The sequence below is a fragment of the Gossypium hirsutum genome, chromosome A06 (genome assembly GCF_007990345.1).
Source record: "Gossypium hirsutum isolate 1008001.06 chromosome A06, Gossypium_hirsutum_v2.1, whole genome shotgun sequence".
Taxonomy (NCBI): Eukaryota; Viridiplantae; Streptophyta; class Magnoliopsida; order Malvales; family Malvaceae; genus Gossypium; species Gossypium hirsutum.
Window position 1 is genome coordinate 14,898,447 of NC_053429.1, and position 18,416 is coordinate 14,916,862.

The 18,416-nt window shown below is 32.5% G+C and overlaps 1 pseudogene; it reads right to left on the bottom strand.

Annotated features, from left to right (window-relative positions):
- Positions 1-8,891: 8,891 nt before the first annotated feature.
- On the bottom strand, positions 8,892-11,097 carry LOC121230431 (probable polyol transporter 6; annotated as a pseudogene).
- Between the last annotated feature and the right edge of the window lie 7,319 nt (positions 11,098-18,416).

Here is an 18,416-nt window from a genome sequence, read left to right on the forward strand (position 1 = left end):
CGATTAAGAGCACTACCAAGAAACACACACATTTGAGATCAAAATTGTAGCTTGTACTGTTGGAATGGTCTCAGATCAGGAAAACAGGCACAGCCAAACACCCTTAGCAGGCTATAGCCAGGTTAAAGTTTGTGAAGTTCTTCATATGGACTAACTTGATATAGGATACGAGTGGGTAGTCTATTGGTCAAATAAACTACATGTGCAAAGGTATAAAACCATAATTTTAAAGGCATAGTAGACTGAGCTAAGAAAGACAAGCCTATGTCAACTATCTGCCTGTGTTTTCTTTCAGCAACCTCGTTCTGCTCTGAGGTGTAGGGACAAGTAACCCTGTGTTGGATACCAAGTCGAGAGAGTTCCTTTGACAAAGCACGATATTCTCCCCCCAGTCAATTCGAAGCATTTTGATGAATTGACCAAATTGTACTTTAACCAGCTGATGGAAGTGAAGAAAACACTAAGCCATCTCAGACTTTTTTTTAAGCAAATAGATCCAAGTGTATCTACTACACATGTCTACAAACAAAATGTAATAAGAAAAACCATTCAAAGACACATGTGCTGGTCTCTAGACATCAGTCACTACAAGCTCAAAAGGGAAAGAGTACATTGTATATGAAGAATTAAAAGGTAGCTTGTGAGCCTTGCCTAACTGACAAGCTATTCATATACGAGGCAAACTACTTTGTTTGAAAGGAACACTATAAGACTTCAACATACGAGCAAGTTTTCTATTAGAAAGATGGCCATGCCTGTTGTGCCGTAAGGAAGAGGAAGAAATCTGAGCACTGTTCAGTAGAGGTAAGCTTCTGAGCAGGACTGACTTTGGTGGGAGAAGATTTTGAAAACTAAAACTTGTAAAGACCCTCATGCATGTAGCCCTCTAGCAGAGTCATCCCTATATGAATGTCCTTCACAAAACACAAAAATTGGTGAAATTCAAAATAAACGCCATTAACTTTAGCAAACTGGCCCATAGACATCAGATTCTTGCAGACTATAGAAATATGTAAAACATCCTAAAGGCATAAGAGTCTAAAGCCAGCCAAGAAAGTAGATGAACCTACATTAGCTATAGAGACAGACTCATCATTTCCCATAGTGACATGGCTTATACCTGTATAGGGAGATGCAGTCATGAGATTAGACACTTTAAGTGTAATATAATTTGTTGCACCAGAATCAGGATACCAGATCTGATCGGAGGTGAAGGGAGTAGAAGCTCGAGGAGGTATCTGATGAGAAGATGCAGATGGTGGAGAAAACGAACCACAACAATGAGCCATGGATGAGCATGCAGGTGGAAAAGAGGAAAAACCATTATTGTGGAATTGATGATAATTGACTGAAGGGTTTTGACTAACACCAGAGAAATTCTCATCAAACCTATGATAACAGGTTTGAACAATATGACCAATTTTCCCACATAATTAACACTAGGGTCGAGAGCGTGACTAGCTCCTACCATTGCCACGAGCTCTTCCACGAGACCAGCCTCGGCCTAGCCTTCTTTGCCCTTGCTTAGGCTTTTGAGAATAAGCAGGTTTCGGACAGTCTGTATTGTCTTAAGGTTGAGAGGTAAAATTTTCTTGCAAAGGAACATCTGTCAATAGGGCCAGTTGTCTTGCTTCACAGTCAAGAAGCATGTCAGTGAGTAAGTCCAGAGACATTAGAGTTGCAAAAGCAAGTACATGGATAGACTCATATTCAACCAAAAGTCCATCCAAGATGACACTCACTTGTTCTGTTTTAGTGACCAAACTACCAATTGTTGTTAAGCTATTGCTCAAAGTCTTTACCTTGGAAAAGTATTCTTTGATGGTGAGGTTAGCCTTCTTGATCGAGTATAAAGCATGACGCATACTCGAAATCTTGAGACTAGACGTGGTACCAAATCTTCTTTCAATGGTGGTCTAGATATCAAAGCTTGTCTTAACAGTTGTGAGATGAACCAAGACTTCATCAGTAACAGTCGACAAGAGCCAAGAAGCAAGAAATTTATCCTACTTCTTATGAACAAGAAAGGCTGGATTATCAACGAGTTGACCCTTAATTCCTGCAAGAAAGGAAGGAGGTACAGAAACTGTGCTCAAACAAAACCTTTAAGACTATACCTTTCAAGGATCAACAAAAGTTGATGCTTCCACAACAAATAATTATGCTTAGCAAACTTGATCGTATCATGTTTGGAAAAATAATGAATTGTTTGTGAACCAACGCTGCCAAGGCCCTACGAATGGATTGTTTCCCCAGTATTGGAAGAGTGACGTGGTGTAGCAACTTTTGGTACTTCCTCCGTGGCCATGAAAAACGTACTAGAAACTAGAAAGTAAGAAGAAGAAGAAGAAGAAGAAAAAAAAATGTTATGCCAAGAAAACTTTGGCTCTTGATACCATGTTAATATCAGTAATAAAGGGAGTAGAAAACGTATTTTGACTTCATTGATTAACCCAAAACAATACCTCGATATTTAATACAAATATACCAACTAACTGTTCTAACTGAAAATGGTTAAACTATTTACAACTTTAACTAACTAACAATAACTAACTGTAGTTATTTACAATATCTTCCAATACAAAACCATAACTCTGCATTTCTTAGAGGAAACTAACTAAAAGGTAGTTTCGCTAAAATTGTGCTTCTTTATTTGACTCTTGTAGTTTCCTCTATGTTTTTTCTTCTAATACCATGTTAGTTTCTCTTTGTATCTTCATATTTTCTTCTTCATCTTCTGTTCTTCTTGCTTTATTTTTTTCGTTCCGTCCATGGCTAATGTAACTAGAAGAAGAACCACTAGGGGGTCCTCCATCAGCTATAGTTGATTCATTTCCTTAGAATATCGATATAGAAATTGTTTGATAGCTTTGAAGGTTATGAGTGTTTGAAATGAAATCCTGGGGGATTTGTTTAGAGGCTAGAGTATGCAGTAAAGTTACTCAAAAGAATGATAATAGATTGTGTTTTTGTTCATTTGCCTCTAAACCCTATTTCCCGTGGGATATTAATTCATTATGGCTTAAACCCAAACCAATTCTTGCCCAAAGGGTGGGCTATTCTACGAGCTTACTTTATTAGATGTAGGGAGATGAAATAGAATCCCTCGATTAGGAAAGTTAATAGGTTTGAAGGATCACGAATGTACTGATAGTTATGATTTTGTGCCTTAATTTCGTGATTATGTCTGTTATTTTAAAAATAGATTGATTAAATAAAGATTCATAGTTACATTATTATCGTTTTGTATAATCATCATCAATAATTTCTTTTTCATGAAAAGAAAAATGAATAAGAAAATATTAAGTTCATCAATTACTTATGGTTTAACTAATTTTAAGTTACATCATAAGGACATATTATGATGTGGGAAGATAACTTATATTAGTAGTTTTTTTTTTTGAAAAGTATATTAGTGTTTAATTTAAATTGTCTATCGTTTGAGGAATCAAAATGAGTAATTGATTCATTAGACTATTATGTTGTCTATTAAATCTTGAAGAGATATATTTTCTTAGGTATCAAAGCAGTTAACTCATAGAAAGCAAAAACATAGGTGTGGTTGTTTGGATTAATAGTACATTAGATAAAACTTAAGTAGAATTTATCTTGGATCCATTTATGAATTTATTCACTTGTAACATTCATTGTGTGATTTACCTCAATCCTAAGTGACTGACCATATGTACCTAAGTCATATGTTTTGACATATTGAAAGTTTGTGTTCCTTTAGTATTAGAGCCGGAAGTTGACATGTTGGGTATATAACTTATGCATGGTATGACTTCACTTACAATAGTGGAAATCATATCTCATTTAATGAGTAAACGATATTCTCTTATTAACATTGCATGGATTATGAAAAAGGAACATGGTCACGGGTTATTTATTAGGGACGATTGCTTGTTATTACTATTTTTTAGAGATAATATTTAGATAATATTTTTTCCATCATAGAAGATGAAATGACGACAATGAGATAAAATAGGATCATATTGGGTGAACAAATTTAAGCCAAAAAGATTAAGGATATTTAGGGTAATATACTAATCCTAAGGTCATTGGTAGAGACATTCAAGGGGGTTAGCAAAGGCCCCAACCTTATTAAATTTTATAAAATTTCCTTTAGGTCCCTTTGAGTTTTGAAATTTTTTATTTCAGTATTATAATTAGTGTTTAAAAAAATTGTGTTCCTCCAAAGGTTTTCAATTTTTTTTTTGTTACTTTGATTTCTTTTATTGTATTTATATTTTTTAATGATAAATTTAGTAACATTTTTTGTTTAATTTGGTAAACTAATACAAAGTAGTATCTAAATATTAATTTGGTAAAAGTAAAGTTTAGTACTTGTACTATCTAAGTATAAATAGTATCTAAATATTAATTATGTAAAAAATAAACTTAAATAATTATAATCTCTAATACAAATTGAGCATTCAACTTATTTTGTTTTTCTTAAATTTTGGTGATCAAGATTATCCCAAATTTAAAAATACCTTGTTGAAAGTAGGCCTAAACCATGTGAATCGGGCCTACTTTGAACATGTATATTTTTTATAAATATCCTGAGCCCCCTTTATCAACAATTTTGGCTTTGGTCCTTGTCATTGGATAAAAACATAAATCTAAAATGCTTACATAATAGTATATAATGATGAGATCAGTCATGATACTTTTAGGGGATTTACTTCATGACTAAATAATATTATAATTAATAGATGAAAAGTCGAAACTTAATTACAAATTATTTAAATTCTAATTATGTATATATCTGACTGATTCATTTGCTAGCTAACACAATTTTGTACGGATTGAAAATTAGAATCATTGAGAAAAATGGATGAAACAATGAATTAGAAATAGATTACATGAATTACTATATGTAATAAATGCATTTTTTTCATAAGGTACAAGAGATGACATAGATATTAATTTAATTTCTTTGAGTTATTATTTAATTGAATGTAATTAAATAGTTGAGTGCAAAATGAAAAATTAAATTAATTAGTCATTGTAATTTTACTGAATAGAACAATTAAATTTATTTACTCATATATTCTAATAAAATAAAGTCGGCATGACTTTAACAGAATTAGAATTAAGTTGAAAAATAATTTAATTTTAATTAATTAAAATAAATAATATTTTAGGAATAAAAAACTAATGGTGAATAATTATATGAACTTGCTTTTAATTTAATTTTAATCAATAAAAAAAGTAATCAAATCTCACCAATTACATAATCTAAAGCATGAGCTAGTAATTTCTAACATTCTTTAACAATTTTCTATAAAAAATTCAAACTAAAACTCACTTTCCTTAAGCAAGTTTGTTGACGAGAATGGAAAAGTGAAAGGAAAATTTGTTTCTTTCTTCCTTAAGCAATTCATGAAGAAGACGAGGCCCATGACTGTATATATTACAATTAGCAATGTAATTAAGTTAATTCAAACATTAGTTTAATGACTGAATAAGCTTAACCCCTTTGTTAGTGGGAAATGATGATACCATATAAAATTAATTATCATGAATTACAAATGGTTTAATTTCTATTATGAACTTTGCTTAATTGCCTTTTAAGGCACTAATAAATTTCAACATCGATTTCTTTTCACTTTAATCACTAATTAATTTAGTCCCTGCACTATTTTTATTAACCAATTTAATTTAATAACATCTAATTATTCAACCCTTGTTGATCTGTACTTAACTCGTAAGTATTTTGTTTTAATTATTTATTAACTCAATTCAATTAATTCGGTTCGAAACCAAATTTTACAATACCGTTGATAATTGGTTACATCTACCAGATTTTCAATACAATCAAATTGTTTTTCTATTGTATGAAGACTTAAATTTGTATAATTGTTTTTCTCAAGCTCTTCTATTCTAGTTTATTTATGAATGTGTTGGATTTCTATAAGGGTGGATGTTGAGATTCATCTTCCTCTCTATTTGATTGCCATTTTGTTTTACTTTTTATTGTATTGATAGTTTTCAAGTAATAATCATCGATTATTACCATTCAAAGAATTTTAAAAGGACTTTATGAGTATTCATGAATTTGTAATATTCTTGAAGAATTTCTTGTTTCTCATCATACATTCTCTATTTTTCTTGTTTATTATTTTTGGAACAAAAAATATTCTCTAAACCATATTTTTATTAATCTCAAAGGCTTTTATAATATGAAAATCTCTAGATTTCCTTTCATTCTCACCTTATTAGCCATTGTTAGAATAGGTTAGCGACATATTGGGTTAATTTGAGAGGCTCTTTCTTAACTATGATAAATAGGTTGGGTAGAATTTAAGTTGTTATGTATCCCTTGTAAATTGACTTTAAATGTGGTTAGTATTAAAGAGACAGGGTCTTTGGCTATTCTAAAATTCGCTCTTTATATACATGTATTCAATTCTTCTTTTATATTTAATTGTTGAAAATGTTGCATTAAATATATTTTATCTCGGAAGTATTTTTTAAAAATGTTCTAGGAGACTTATTAGATTTGGATTCAATTATATCATCTCGGAGTTGAGTGATTTGGTTTAATATAATGTTTCGAATGGAAGTTGGTTCAACTAGATTTACAACTCTTTTTGTAATATTTCGAACCCGACCTAAAAGTTCAGTCGAATCTAGAATGTCATAGTGATCGCCAAAGTGACCGCTCGATCAATAATTCAATAACTAAAAATTAAAATGTAAATTTAAACATACATACTTATAAATATAAATATTAAAAAAATATTAAAATTAATTAACACAACCCAATCAAATAATCAAATAATTAATTGGTATAAAAAAGGACCAGCTAAACTTATAGATCAAAGTACAAATGAAAAAATCTTTACAAAGTACAGATTGCAGAAACTCTTTTGCGCGCTATTGCTCAATCACAATCTGTTACTTGTGCATGAAATTAAAAACTTGAACATTAAACATTTTATATCTTAATGGTGTTTTACTAAAGCCTAACAAAACTATCGCATAATTAAACCAAATTACAAGCACTCAAACTTTGTAACGACATAATTCAAAATTAAAAACATTTTATTAAAATGTAAACATGATAGGTCAAGAATCAAGCATCAAATTGTAGTTTCATTTTAATAAGGTAAAGCAATATATAAATTAATCGTTACGCAGTCAACGTCATAAAATATATATTTAACTCAAGTAACTATCTGTGGGATAAACATGTGGAATGCACAAGTATTTATTTGAACCCTATAACAATACGATATAAACAATGCATGCAGAATACGACTTAATCAATCAATACACCAAATGGGCAAAGCATAACAATACGATCCTCCTGAGTGTTTATAGCAACCAACATAAATTCATATTTAAAAAGCTCTATACTCTAGGACATGACAACTATGTATAGATAATTTTTCTACGACGTTTACTAGGGCTAATAATAAACATAATATTCATTTTTAGTTCACCTCCACACTTACATACTTTCAATACACAATATAAATAATAAGCGTATTCAATTATAGCATATTCATAATAGCAAGTAATTTAGAAATATTATAAGATATTTTAAAAAAATAGAGAACCCAAATCTTAATTTTAAGTGTTTTGTTGCTTAGAAATAAAATTTAGCCACTTATGTTATTATGTTATAACATTTTAGTTACTAAATGTTAATTGTCGTTAATAATAAGCTGACGTGACATATTAAATTATCATTTCAAATAAAACTCTTAGATTAAATTATACAATTGGTCTCTGTATTTTTTTTATTTTGAGCAATTTAATTTTTTCCTTTTGTGTTTTTTGAACTTTTCTTCTTTTTTTCATTCCCTTCTTCTTCTCTCTCTGTTTTATTTTTATATTTTTGAACAATTTAATTTTTTCTTTTTATTTCTTTATTTTCCTTTTCTTCTTCCCCTTTATTTTTCTCTCTTCTCATATTCTTCATTGTAGAAACATAATTTTTGTCTACCAAATAAACCAAGACCTTGTTTTTTTCGCATGATTCCTAAATTGAATTTTACTTAAAACCGAATATTAATCATTCTTAATCAAATCTCAATTTGAATATAACTTAATTTTGAAACTAAAATTGGATCTAACTAATCATTATAAAAATCATATCTTAATCAAGTCTAAACATAAATTGAATTAATTATATTCAAAACAAATTTTTTCCAGTTCCAAACTTTTATAGAATCGTATAAATTATTTCATTTCATTTTCTTTTCTTTTCTGACGAATAAAATTAAGCAAATAATAAAATTGATCTAAACTTTCTAAAATATTCCCAAATAAGCTTGATTGGAAGTTTAGCATAGATGAATCGAAGAGAAAAAGGGAGCATGGAACCAAACTAGTTTGGGTAAAGTTGAGAGTAAATTTTGTATGGTGGTTGTTTTAGTCATTAGTAGTATAAAGCTTGTTTGAAAAATCCGTAGAACAACGTAATTTCGAGAGGGCGAGAATGTTATAGGCAAGATACATAAGGTGATCGTGGGGGTTGGTTAAGAGGTTAAGAGAACAAGCTTGAGAAATTTTGTTAAGGGTGGACTGCCATAAGTCATGACTGGCAAGGTCTTCAAGTGAGGCGAGCTTGTGGACTAGGTCATTAAGAGATCCAAATTGATTCGCTAAAACGATGATTGATGATGAGAGTTTGTAATTGTGGGGTGGAAATATGCGAAATAAGTTTTATTTTGGTTTCAACTTTCACCTTTTCTTTTTTCATAAACATAAAAAAAGTTTTAACAAATGAAAAATATAGAAAAACTATGTTAAAAGAGATGAAAAAGGGAGGAAAATAGAGGGAGAAGCAGACGATGATGGAAAATAAAGAAAAAAAAAAAGAAAAGTTCAAAGAACATAAAAGAAAAAATTTAAATTGCTCAAAAAGAAAAAAATATAAGAATCAATTGTATAATTTAACCTAAAATTTTTGTTTGAAATGATGATTTAACGTGTGACGTCAACTTCCCGTTACACCGTTAATGGCAATTAACAGCTCAATAACTAAAATATTACAACATGCTAACATAAGTGACTAAAACATAATATTTTAAATATAAATGACTAAAATGTAATATAAAATAAACAAAAGTGACTATTTTAACAATTTACCCCTTATTATTATTTTGCTAATTCCACTTCTTCTCATTTTCACCCTAAAATTATATATGATTTAAAATAAAAAGAAAAACATCATACTACATCTCTCTCATTTGCATTCCCCTTTTATCATCACCAGTTCTATCTTTATCCTCAAAGAGTGCCCATACCTCTTCCAGGCTCTTGTTTTTGGTCTCGGGAAGAAAGTAAAAAAAAGAAGAGAGTGGCCACCACCATGATTCCAGACAGCACAAAGAACATTCCCCCGAATGTTATTTTCTCGGATATTGTCAGAAACGTCATCGACATCACCCCACTCACCAACCTGTTCACCGATATAGCCAGGCCTGTGCCCTGGGCCCGAAGCCTCAATGGGAATATTTCCGATGAATAAACCCATGCGATCGGACCCAGCCCGATTGAGAAGAAGGAAACATCGGCGTAAACGGCAATGATGCACACAATGATTGCCCACAATGGTTTGGTTTCTGAGTATTGGAGAAACTTGGAACCCATGCCCAAAACAGCCAACGATACGGCCATCCCAATTGACCCTAGCAACAACAAAGGCCGTCTTCCGAATCTGTCCAAATAAACAGCTGAAATCAACACAAAATAGCCTTGGCTACTCCCATTATCACATTCACACCGAAGAGCTGTCTCTTATCTTGAATCCCAGCATCTTTGAACACTTCGGGACAATAGTATATAACAGCATCATTACCTGATGCTTGCATGAAAAAGTTAATCCCAATGGCTGCAATTATAATTCTACAAACGGGTTTTGATGGATTTAATAGAAGCTCCTTCCATACCCCCTGACCGCGCCAATCGCTGTGGTTTGATGAGGTTGCTTCGCCTAAATCCATGGCAGCGGCTTTCATTATTTCACTGAGTCTAAATTCAGCTTCTTGAACAGTATCCGAGACTTTGATCAATACCCTTTTTGCTTCATCGGTTCTACCTTTCATCACCAGCCAACGAGGTGATTCTGGCATTGCTGTGACACCAATTCCAATGGCAATTGCGGGTACTGCTGCGAGGCCAAGCATCAGTCTCCAATTTTATGTTTTGGGGCAAACCTGATAAGGAAAAGTTAACGATGTAGCCTAGCAGGATGCCAGACACAATGAATACCTCAGGGAGGGAAGTGAGGAACCCACGTTTCATAGCGGGAGAGATCTCAGCTGTGTAGAGAGGTGCAATCATAAGGGAATAGCCAACGCCAATACCAGCAACTATGCGGCCTGATAGGAGCAACGGAAAAGAAGGTGCAAACCCCATTAAAAGTGCACCCACAAGGAATGTGGCTGCTGCTAGAACAATTGTGTAACGTCTGCCTATGAAATCTGATGTTTTGCCAGATGCAAGTGAGCCTACAAGTGAAAGTACATTCAAGCTACCCACCAAGATTTCTACTTGAACAGATGTGATTTTGAGGTTTTCTTTGATAAACAGCACTGCTCCACTCATTACACCAATATCTGCACAAGAAATAAATAAACAGAGCAGTTCGCCCTAAAAAAGAAGCCCACTGATTTGGCCAAAAAAGAAGCCAATACAAGATACGGGCATTAATAAATCGTGGGATTTTGACAATTTTAGGGTTAAAAAAATCGTAGTAGTTGGAAGAGAGACAAATTGAAAGCGAGACTCACCATAGCCTAAGAGAATCGAGTTTGTGGAGGCCAAAAGAGCACATAAAAGAGAGAACTTGTTCAGACCAGCGGTGCTTGTATGGCGAAAATCATCTTCACCAGCCGCCTTCTGTTGTTGGGATTCCATCTCATTGGCGTCCATTTGAGCTACTCTGCGCTTTTTCTAACCTTAAAGCACTTGTGAAAGAGAAAAATAGGCGTGGGAAGTGTGGGGGCCAAAACGAGGAGGTTGGTTTTGGATGGATAAAACGAGGAGTTGGTTGAAAGTAGAGTTAATGGAGTCTGTTTGGATCCCCCAATGGAACTCAAACTGCGTGACAAATCAGAAAAAATGCAAATGGAGCTGAACTGGCATATGTAGGACTAGGAATGAACAGGTTCGCAGTAGTGGGCTGGAGATATCATATTAAAATATCATGCCTTTCTTTGTCCTACAAAAAAACTATTACTTACAATGGGTAATTGCAGGTTTCCATTCAAATATGCATAAATTATAAATTTATTCTTTTCCAAACTTTGAAATTTTATTTTTTACCTAAATGGTATCATTTCAATTCAATTATGTTACACTTAGGGATATATTTTTCTTATGGGCAATTAAAGAGCTACTCATATCCCAAGTCCCCACAGAACAAAATCTTATCAAGGATAGTAAAAGGTCACCAACTGATGAATGGATGAGCAATATCGCATAATAACTCTGCTTTTATACTAGAAAAGGAAACCACAACGAGCTAATTAGCATCTTCAAATAAAACATGAAATTGTGGGACAATATTACCAGAAAATTGATTATCCATATTCCATACAAGACAAGTAATAGTTTACTCAATCAGAAATCACACCTTGGCTTGGCTTGGCTTGGGCCAACCATTTCTGCTCTCATATTTTTATAACTTCATAAAAAGTTCACAAAACTATTAGTAACTTTACGTTTTAGTCATTTAACTTTAAAAAGTAACAAAATGATCACTAAATTATTTGAAAGTTTTTATTTAAGTCACTGGGCTGTTAACTTTTTTTCTTAGAAAAGCCTGGTTAGTGAGCTTCAAGCGGTGATTTGACAATCGATATAGTGGATCAATGCCCATCAACGAGTAAAAGAGCATACCTTAGATCTAAGTTAATCTGATGGTCTGTATCAAAGTTTAGAGAAGAAAATTGTTTAGATTTTAGTTTGCATATTTGTGACGTTCAAATCATTTCATGAAAAAAAATTGAACTTAGAAGAGAAGGAGAAGGAGAGTTTCGATTGGTGTAAGCGGTGCTAATAGAGAATGCCATATAGCAATTATTTTAATAATCCATGATTTAAATAAAAACTTACAAATAATTTAATGATCATTTTACAACTTTTTAAAATTAAGTAATCAGAACGTAAATTTATTAATAATTTAGTGATCTTAAAAACTTAATCTAAAAAAAAAGCATAATTTGAAAACTTAAGTTGATTATGTGGTTATGAAGGTGAAAACCATGAGTCTCTACTCTAGTATTAAGCTTTTTTTTCCTTGCCATTAAATGTTTAGAAACAAAAGACACTTCCAGTTCCGTATGCCAAACATTTTCGCTAAGGTTATTTATTAATTAATTAAATTAATATGAATTAATTTAAATTTATTTAAAAACTTTACAATATCAGTAGATGTCTTTGTATTATTTATTTTATTTTTAAACAAATTGGTGTATCCAAATAGTTTTTATAAACCACGGGCAGAATGGGTGTATAGTATTGTAAACTTTTAATAGCTCCATGAAATCCAAAGATATTTCAATATCATTTTCAATTTGTGGGCAAAACCACATAACTTCCAGCACTTTGTCATCGGCTTAACAAAATGAGATTAATTTGATTGCTTACAAACACTAAAAATATTTCAATGCCGGAAAAGAAATCTATTTAAAGATAAAAGACAAACTTATAACTTGTTTTCTTTGCATAACTTGTATTTTTATACAATTCTTTAATTAACTATCATGTTTTTACGTTACAAGCTCTTAAACTTCTCAATATGAATTTTCGATTTATTTAAAATTTTATAAAAAAAATACTAAATAACTCTTATATATTTTAGGATATGTTTTTATGTCGTATTATGTAGTCAGATCATAATACAAAAGACAACTTATATTAGTAGATAAACTTAATCATGTCCTTAGTCTAATCGAAAATGAGCACACCGATTGAAATACTAATATGTCGTTTATCAAGTCCAATTGAGAAGATGTTTAGACTTGGGTATCGAAGTGGATGACTCCCAAAAGATAGAGACATAGATGTAACTGACTGGACTAACAATACATCGGATAAGACCCAAGTAGAATAGATCTTAAATCCATTTATGAATTTATTCATTTGTAACATTCATAGTGTCACATACCTTCATCCTGAGTGGATGATGGACTATGTACGCGTGACTCATATACTTTGATGTAAGTAAAAGCTTGAGTTCAAATAGATAAGGAACCAAAAGCTGGTGCATTGGATATACGACTTCTACAGTATGTAGCATTATTCACAATAGTGGAATTCATATCTCAAGACATGGATAAATGATATCCTCTTATTGGCATTACATGATAGATGAAAAGTAAACGTGGTCATGAGTTGTTTGCCTTTGTGATGAATGGCATAATTACTATTTGATAGTAGTTGACTTTTTATTAAGAAAGATGTAATGGTTACCATGAGATAAAATAGGATCATATTGGGAGAGCGGATTTATTCCAAAGAGACTAAAGATATCTTACGTGGGTAACACATTTATGATAAGATCATTGGATGAGCACTGATCAAGTAGCCTTCGTAATGGTATGTCACTAAGGAGAGCTCAATTACGATACTATAGTAGAATGACTTCGTGACTATATTAGTTTATAATAAACAAGTGAAAAGCTAGAACTTAATTTTAAATTTCTTGAGCCCTAATCACAAATGTTCAATCGATCCCTCCACTAGCTCGTTGAAACTAGAAATGAATTGCATATTGAATCAAATGAACATAAATTGATGGAAATGGTAAAGTTAGAGAAATGAGAAATATTCGAAAATGAATGTGATTTTCTCACTATGAAAATGACCTGAGAATTAATTTATGGTTTTTCGAATTATTAATTAATTAATTAATTAATTAATTAACTGAAGTTCAAAAATAAAATTAAATTAATTGGTCATTATGAATTCGTTGAATTTAGAAATTAAATATATTTTATTATATTTTTTTACAGTAAAATTGTCATGATTTTAACAAAATTAGAATCGGGTTGGGAAAACTATTTAATTGAAAAAATTAATTTATTTAAACTAATTTAATAAATAATGTCTATTTTGAGAAATAGAAAAACATTTACTAGGTTAGATTAAATTATAAAATATTAAGTTAAAAGTTTAGGAAGCATATATAATTGGACTCAATACAGGAGAGACGTGAATCCTCATCATAATACATATGAGGAGAAGCAAACCCTAATAGCCCCTCTCTCTCCTAGTTCAACTAGGGAATTATTTTTCTATTAAATAGGCTTTAATTGCTTCTACTAATTCAACTAGAGTTTCACTTCCTCTTCCTATAAATAGATGGCACCAGTAGGGCTAAAACTACAATAAGTTACACAAAACTTTGAGATATTGTTATTCTGCCAGAAAGTAGTGAAAATTTATTTTTTAGAATAAATTCTATTTTTTATGAGTTACAAATTTATCGATTTCTATTAAAGAGAGATTTTATAAAATAAATTCTATTTTTTATTTGAATTTGTTCAAACCCATACTAAAAGCAATTTGTGGTACAAGAATAACGAAGAAGGTTGTTCGGTTGAAATCTAGGAATGACAAGGATCCGTCTAGCTAAAAACACAAGTGCAACTTCAAAAAAAAAATTATTGTTATAAATATCACAAACTGGCTCAATTTTCAATATTTTAATTTTCTACTGTGCAAGAAAACTGTTTTCGAATCGAATTTTTTCCAACATGTGGAATATGATGCATAACTTAGAGTATATGTGTTTAATTCAAGCCAAGACCATGACATTGCTTTACTTTTAGAACGGTTGATTCGTGATAATTTGATATGGCGAATTAGGCTTTTCCCATATACTTAAGGAGTTTATTCTTGAGAAAAGTAGTGTATTTTTCATAGTTTTTAATAATTTTTAAAATCTAAGTTAATAAGTGTGATTGTCTTGTTTTTACTCATTTTGTAACCCAATTTGGACAATAGTGTCATTGGGGGGCCTAATGTGCGGTTCAGTGGTGTAGAGACGTGTTGGAGGTTGAAAATGAGTGAAAATAATACCAAAGGAAAGGGTATCACGATATCAATAACCTAGAATCGCGATACCTCCAATAGTATGGAAGATTGGAGACCACCCTTCATAAAAGACCCCAAGGTTCGAAACTGCCTGAGGTATAGCGACACCGACATCGTGAGGGAAATAGAATTGGACAAAAAGGGTAATCTTTATCCACCTAATCCACCAATCACCCAAGACCCATGTAGGGGTAATTTTTGCAACAAAAGTCCATCAGCATTCAGCCTAAAACAACCAATCCATTAGCATTTAGCCTAAAACAACCAATTTTGGTTGAAGAAGAGAGAGAGACACATTAGCTTAGTTTTAGCCTTAGTTTTCTCTAAGTTTTCTCTTAGTTTTTTTGCCACTTTTCTAGGGTTTTTGTAACAGCCGATTTAGACCCTAATCGAAATGGTGGTTTTGAGACCACGAATCCGAGTCAAAAAATATTTTAAAATTATTTTCTATGTTTATTTTGTGTGAATTTATATCTGTGAAATTTTCGTGATTTAATTTTATTGTTTGAGTGTCCTATTAAATAAAAGGACTTAATCGCATAAAATGAAATTTTAGGGGTTATTTCTAAAAGGGTTTGAATTGTTAGTGGCTTTCTAAATTGAAGACTTAAAGTGGTAATTATGCCATTATTAATATATGTGGACGGTATTAGGCATATTATATAAAGTTTTCATAATAATTCATTGAGGTTAAATTGGTAAATTAAACTTTAAGATATAATATGTTATAATATATATAATAAAACATAAAACAAAGTTAATATATGTGTTATTATCATTGTTCTTGCCGAAACCAAATAAAAGAAAAAAGAAACTAGGATTCGGTTGCTTTCCAAGCTCAATCAAGATCAAGAACCAAAGAAATCAGATTTGGATCGGGGGAAAACGAAAGTTGTCGACTAGTCGCTCCGTTCCGTTTTATATCATTCGAGGTAAGTTTATAGGCAAATAGATGTATTTAATTGTAGTTAAATGCTAGATATATATGTTGTTATGAAATGTATGAATATTTATATGCTATGGCTGTATATGAAAAGGCTTGGCTATTATATTTCCAAATTCGTTTTGATCGAGTTACGACGTCCGAAAACCCCGTATAAACCTTAGGAATATTTAAGATACATATGTCATGAGCACTGATGTTTTTTTAAATAAAAAAATGTAATGCATATTAGTATGAATTGAGATATGATCGGTAATGTCTCGTAGCCTAATCCGACGATGGATACGCGCTAGGAGTGTTATATTTTGTTGGTATCAGAGCTACAGTTTAGTCGGCTCTAGGACTAACATAACGCCTGTGGATCTAGCTATACATGCCATATTATATACTGCGATAGTGTGATGACTTCTGACATTTGAAAATGTGTTTTCATATGGTAAACGGATCCCGATAGAGCTGTAGTTGAGGATGTTGAGAGTGTAGCTCCTACTCCCGCGCAAGGGACAGCGCCGGTTGATTCTCAATTGACTTCGAGTAATCAAAAGAGTGAGGCTAAACAAGCCTTTTATCAAATGATGAATAACTGGTTTACTCAATATATCCAGACTAACCCAGCTGTACAACAACTTCCACCCTTGACTAATCCATCTTCAATGCTTGTTATACCTCAAGTAAGTGATCCACTGAGATTATATAAGCGGCCTGTAGATAAAATTAGAAAACATGAGGCTGAAGAGTTTAAGGCTACTAATGTTGATAATGCTGAGCGGGCTGAATTTTGGCTTGATAATACTATCCGAGTGTTTGATGAGCTATCTTGTACCCTGAATGAATGCTTGAAGTGTGTCATATCTTTTCTTTGAGACACAACATATCACTGGTGGAATACCCTAGTATCAGTGGTTCCGAGAGAGCGGGTGACCTAGGAATTCTTTCAAACTGAGTTCCGTAAGAAATATATTAGCCAGAGATTTATTGATCAGAAGCGTAAAGAATTTGTGAAGCTGAAACAAGGTCAGATGATCGTGACAGAGTATGAGAGAAAATTTGTGAGACTCAGTCGGTATGCCTGAGAGTGTGTTTCGACTGAAGCTATAATGTGTAAAAGATTTAAAGATGGGCTGAATGAAGATATTAAACTGTCAGTTGGCATACTTGAGATAAAAGAATTTGTGGTACTTGTTGAGCGAGCCTGCAAAGATGAAGAGCTTGGGAAAGAGAAAAGGAAAGCTGATTTTGAAGCTAGAGACTCGCGTAAGAGATCATTCAGTAAGTCAATCCAGTTGGCATCAAAGAAGTTCAGAAATGATTTCAGCCGTTCAAAAGCCACTTCGGGTTATTCTTGTCGAGATCAGAATAGACCACCTGTGAGCTCGAGAGCTACCTCAGTAGCCAGTGTGGGTAATGTCAAATCAAATCAACCTGAATGGAAGTATTGCGGTAAACAACACCCCGGCAGTTGCAGATTACATGACTGAGCCTATTTTAAATGTGAATCGATGTATCATTATATTCGTGAATGCCCAATGTTAGCTGAAGAAAATCCAGTACAGAATATGAGATTGGGTAATACTACAGCTCGAGGTAGACAACTCAGAAATGCGGGTAATGCGAGTGGCAGTCAGAGAGGGACTAAAGATACAGTAGTCAGATCTGAGGCTCGTGCACCTGCCAGAGCCTATGCTATTCGTGCACGAGAGGAGGTTTCATCCCAAGATGTCATTACTGGTACATTCACTCTTTATGATGCTAATGTAATTGTATTGATTGATCCTGATTCTACTCATTCTTATATGTGTGAGACATTAGTAATCAGTAAGACTTTACTTGTTGAGTCTCATGAGTTTGTGATTAAAGTGTCAAACCCCTTGGGTCGGTGAGTTATGGTTGAGAATTGTCCCTTAATAGTTTGAGATTTATGTTTTTCGGCTGATTTGCTGCCATTTGATGAGTTCGACATAATTCTGGGTATGGATTGGTTGACTTTACATGACGCTGTTGTGAACTGCAAGAGAAATACCATTGATCTACGGAGCTAGAATGATGAGGTTATTCAGATTGAATCTAGTGAATTGAATGGTTTACCAGCAGTGATCTCTCCGTGGGGTGCACCTGTGTTGTTTGTGAAAAAGAAAGACGAAACTATGAGAATGTGTATCGACTATAGACAACTTAATAAAGTGACTATAAAGAATAAGTATCCGTTGCCACGGATTAACGATCTGTTTGACCAAATGAAAGGGGTTACAGTGTTTTCAAAGATAGATTTGAGATCAGGCTACTATCAGTTGCGAGTTAAAGACTCTGATATACTAAAGACTGCTTTTTGAACGAGGTATGGACACTATGAGTTTTTGGTTATGCCTTTTGGACTTACTAATGCACTTGCTATTTTCATGGATTTGAT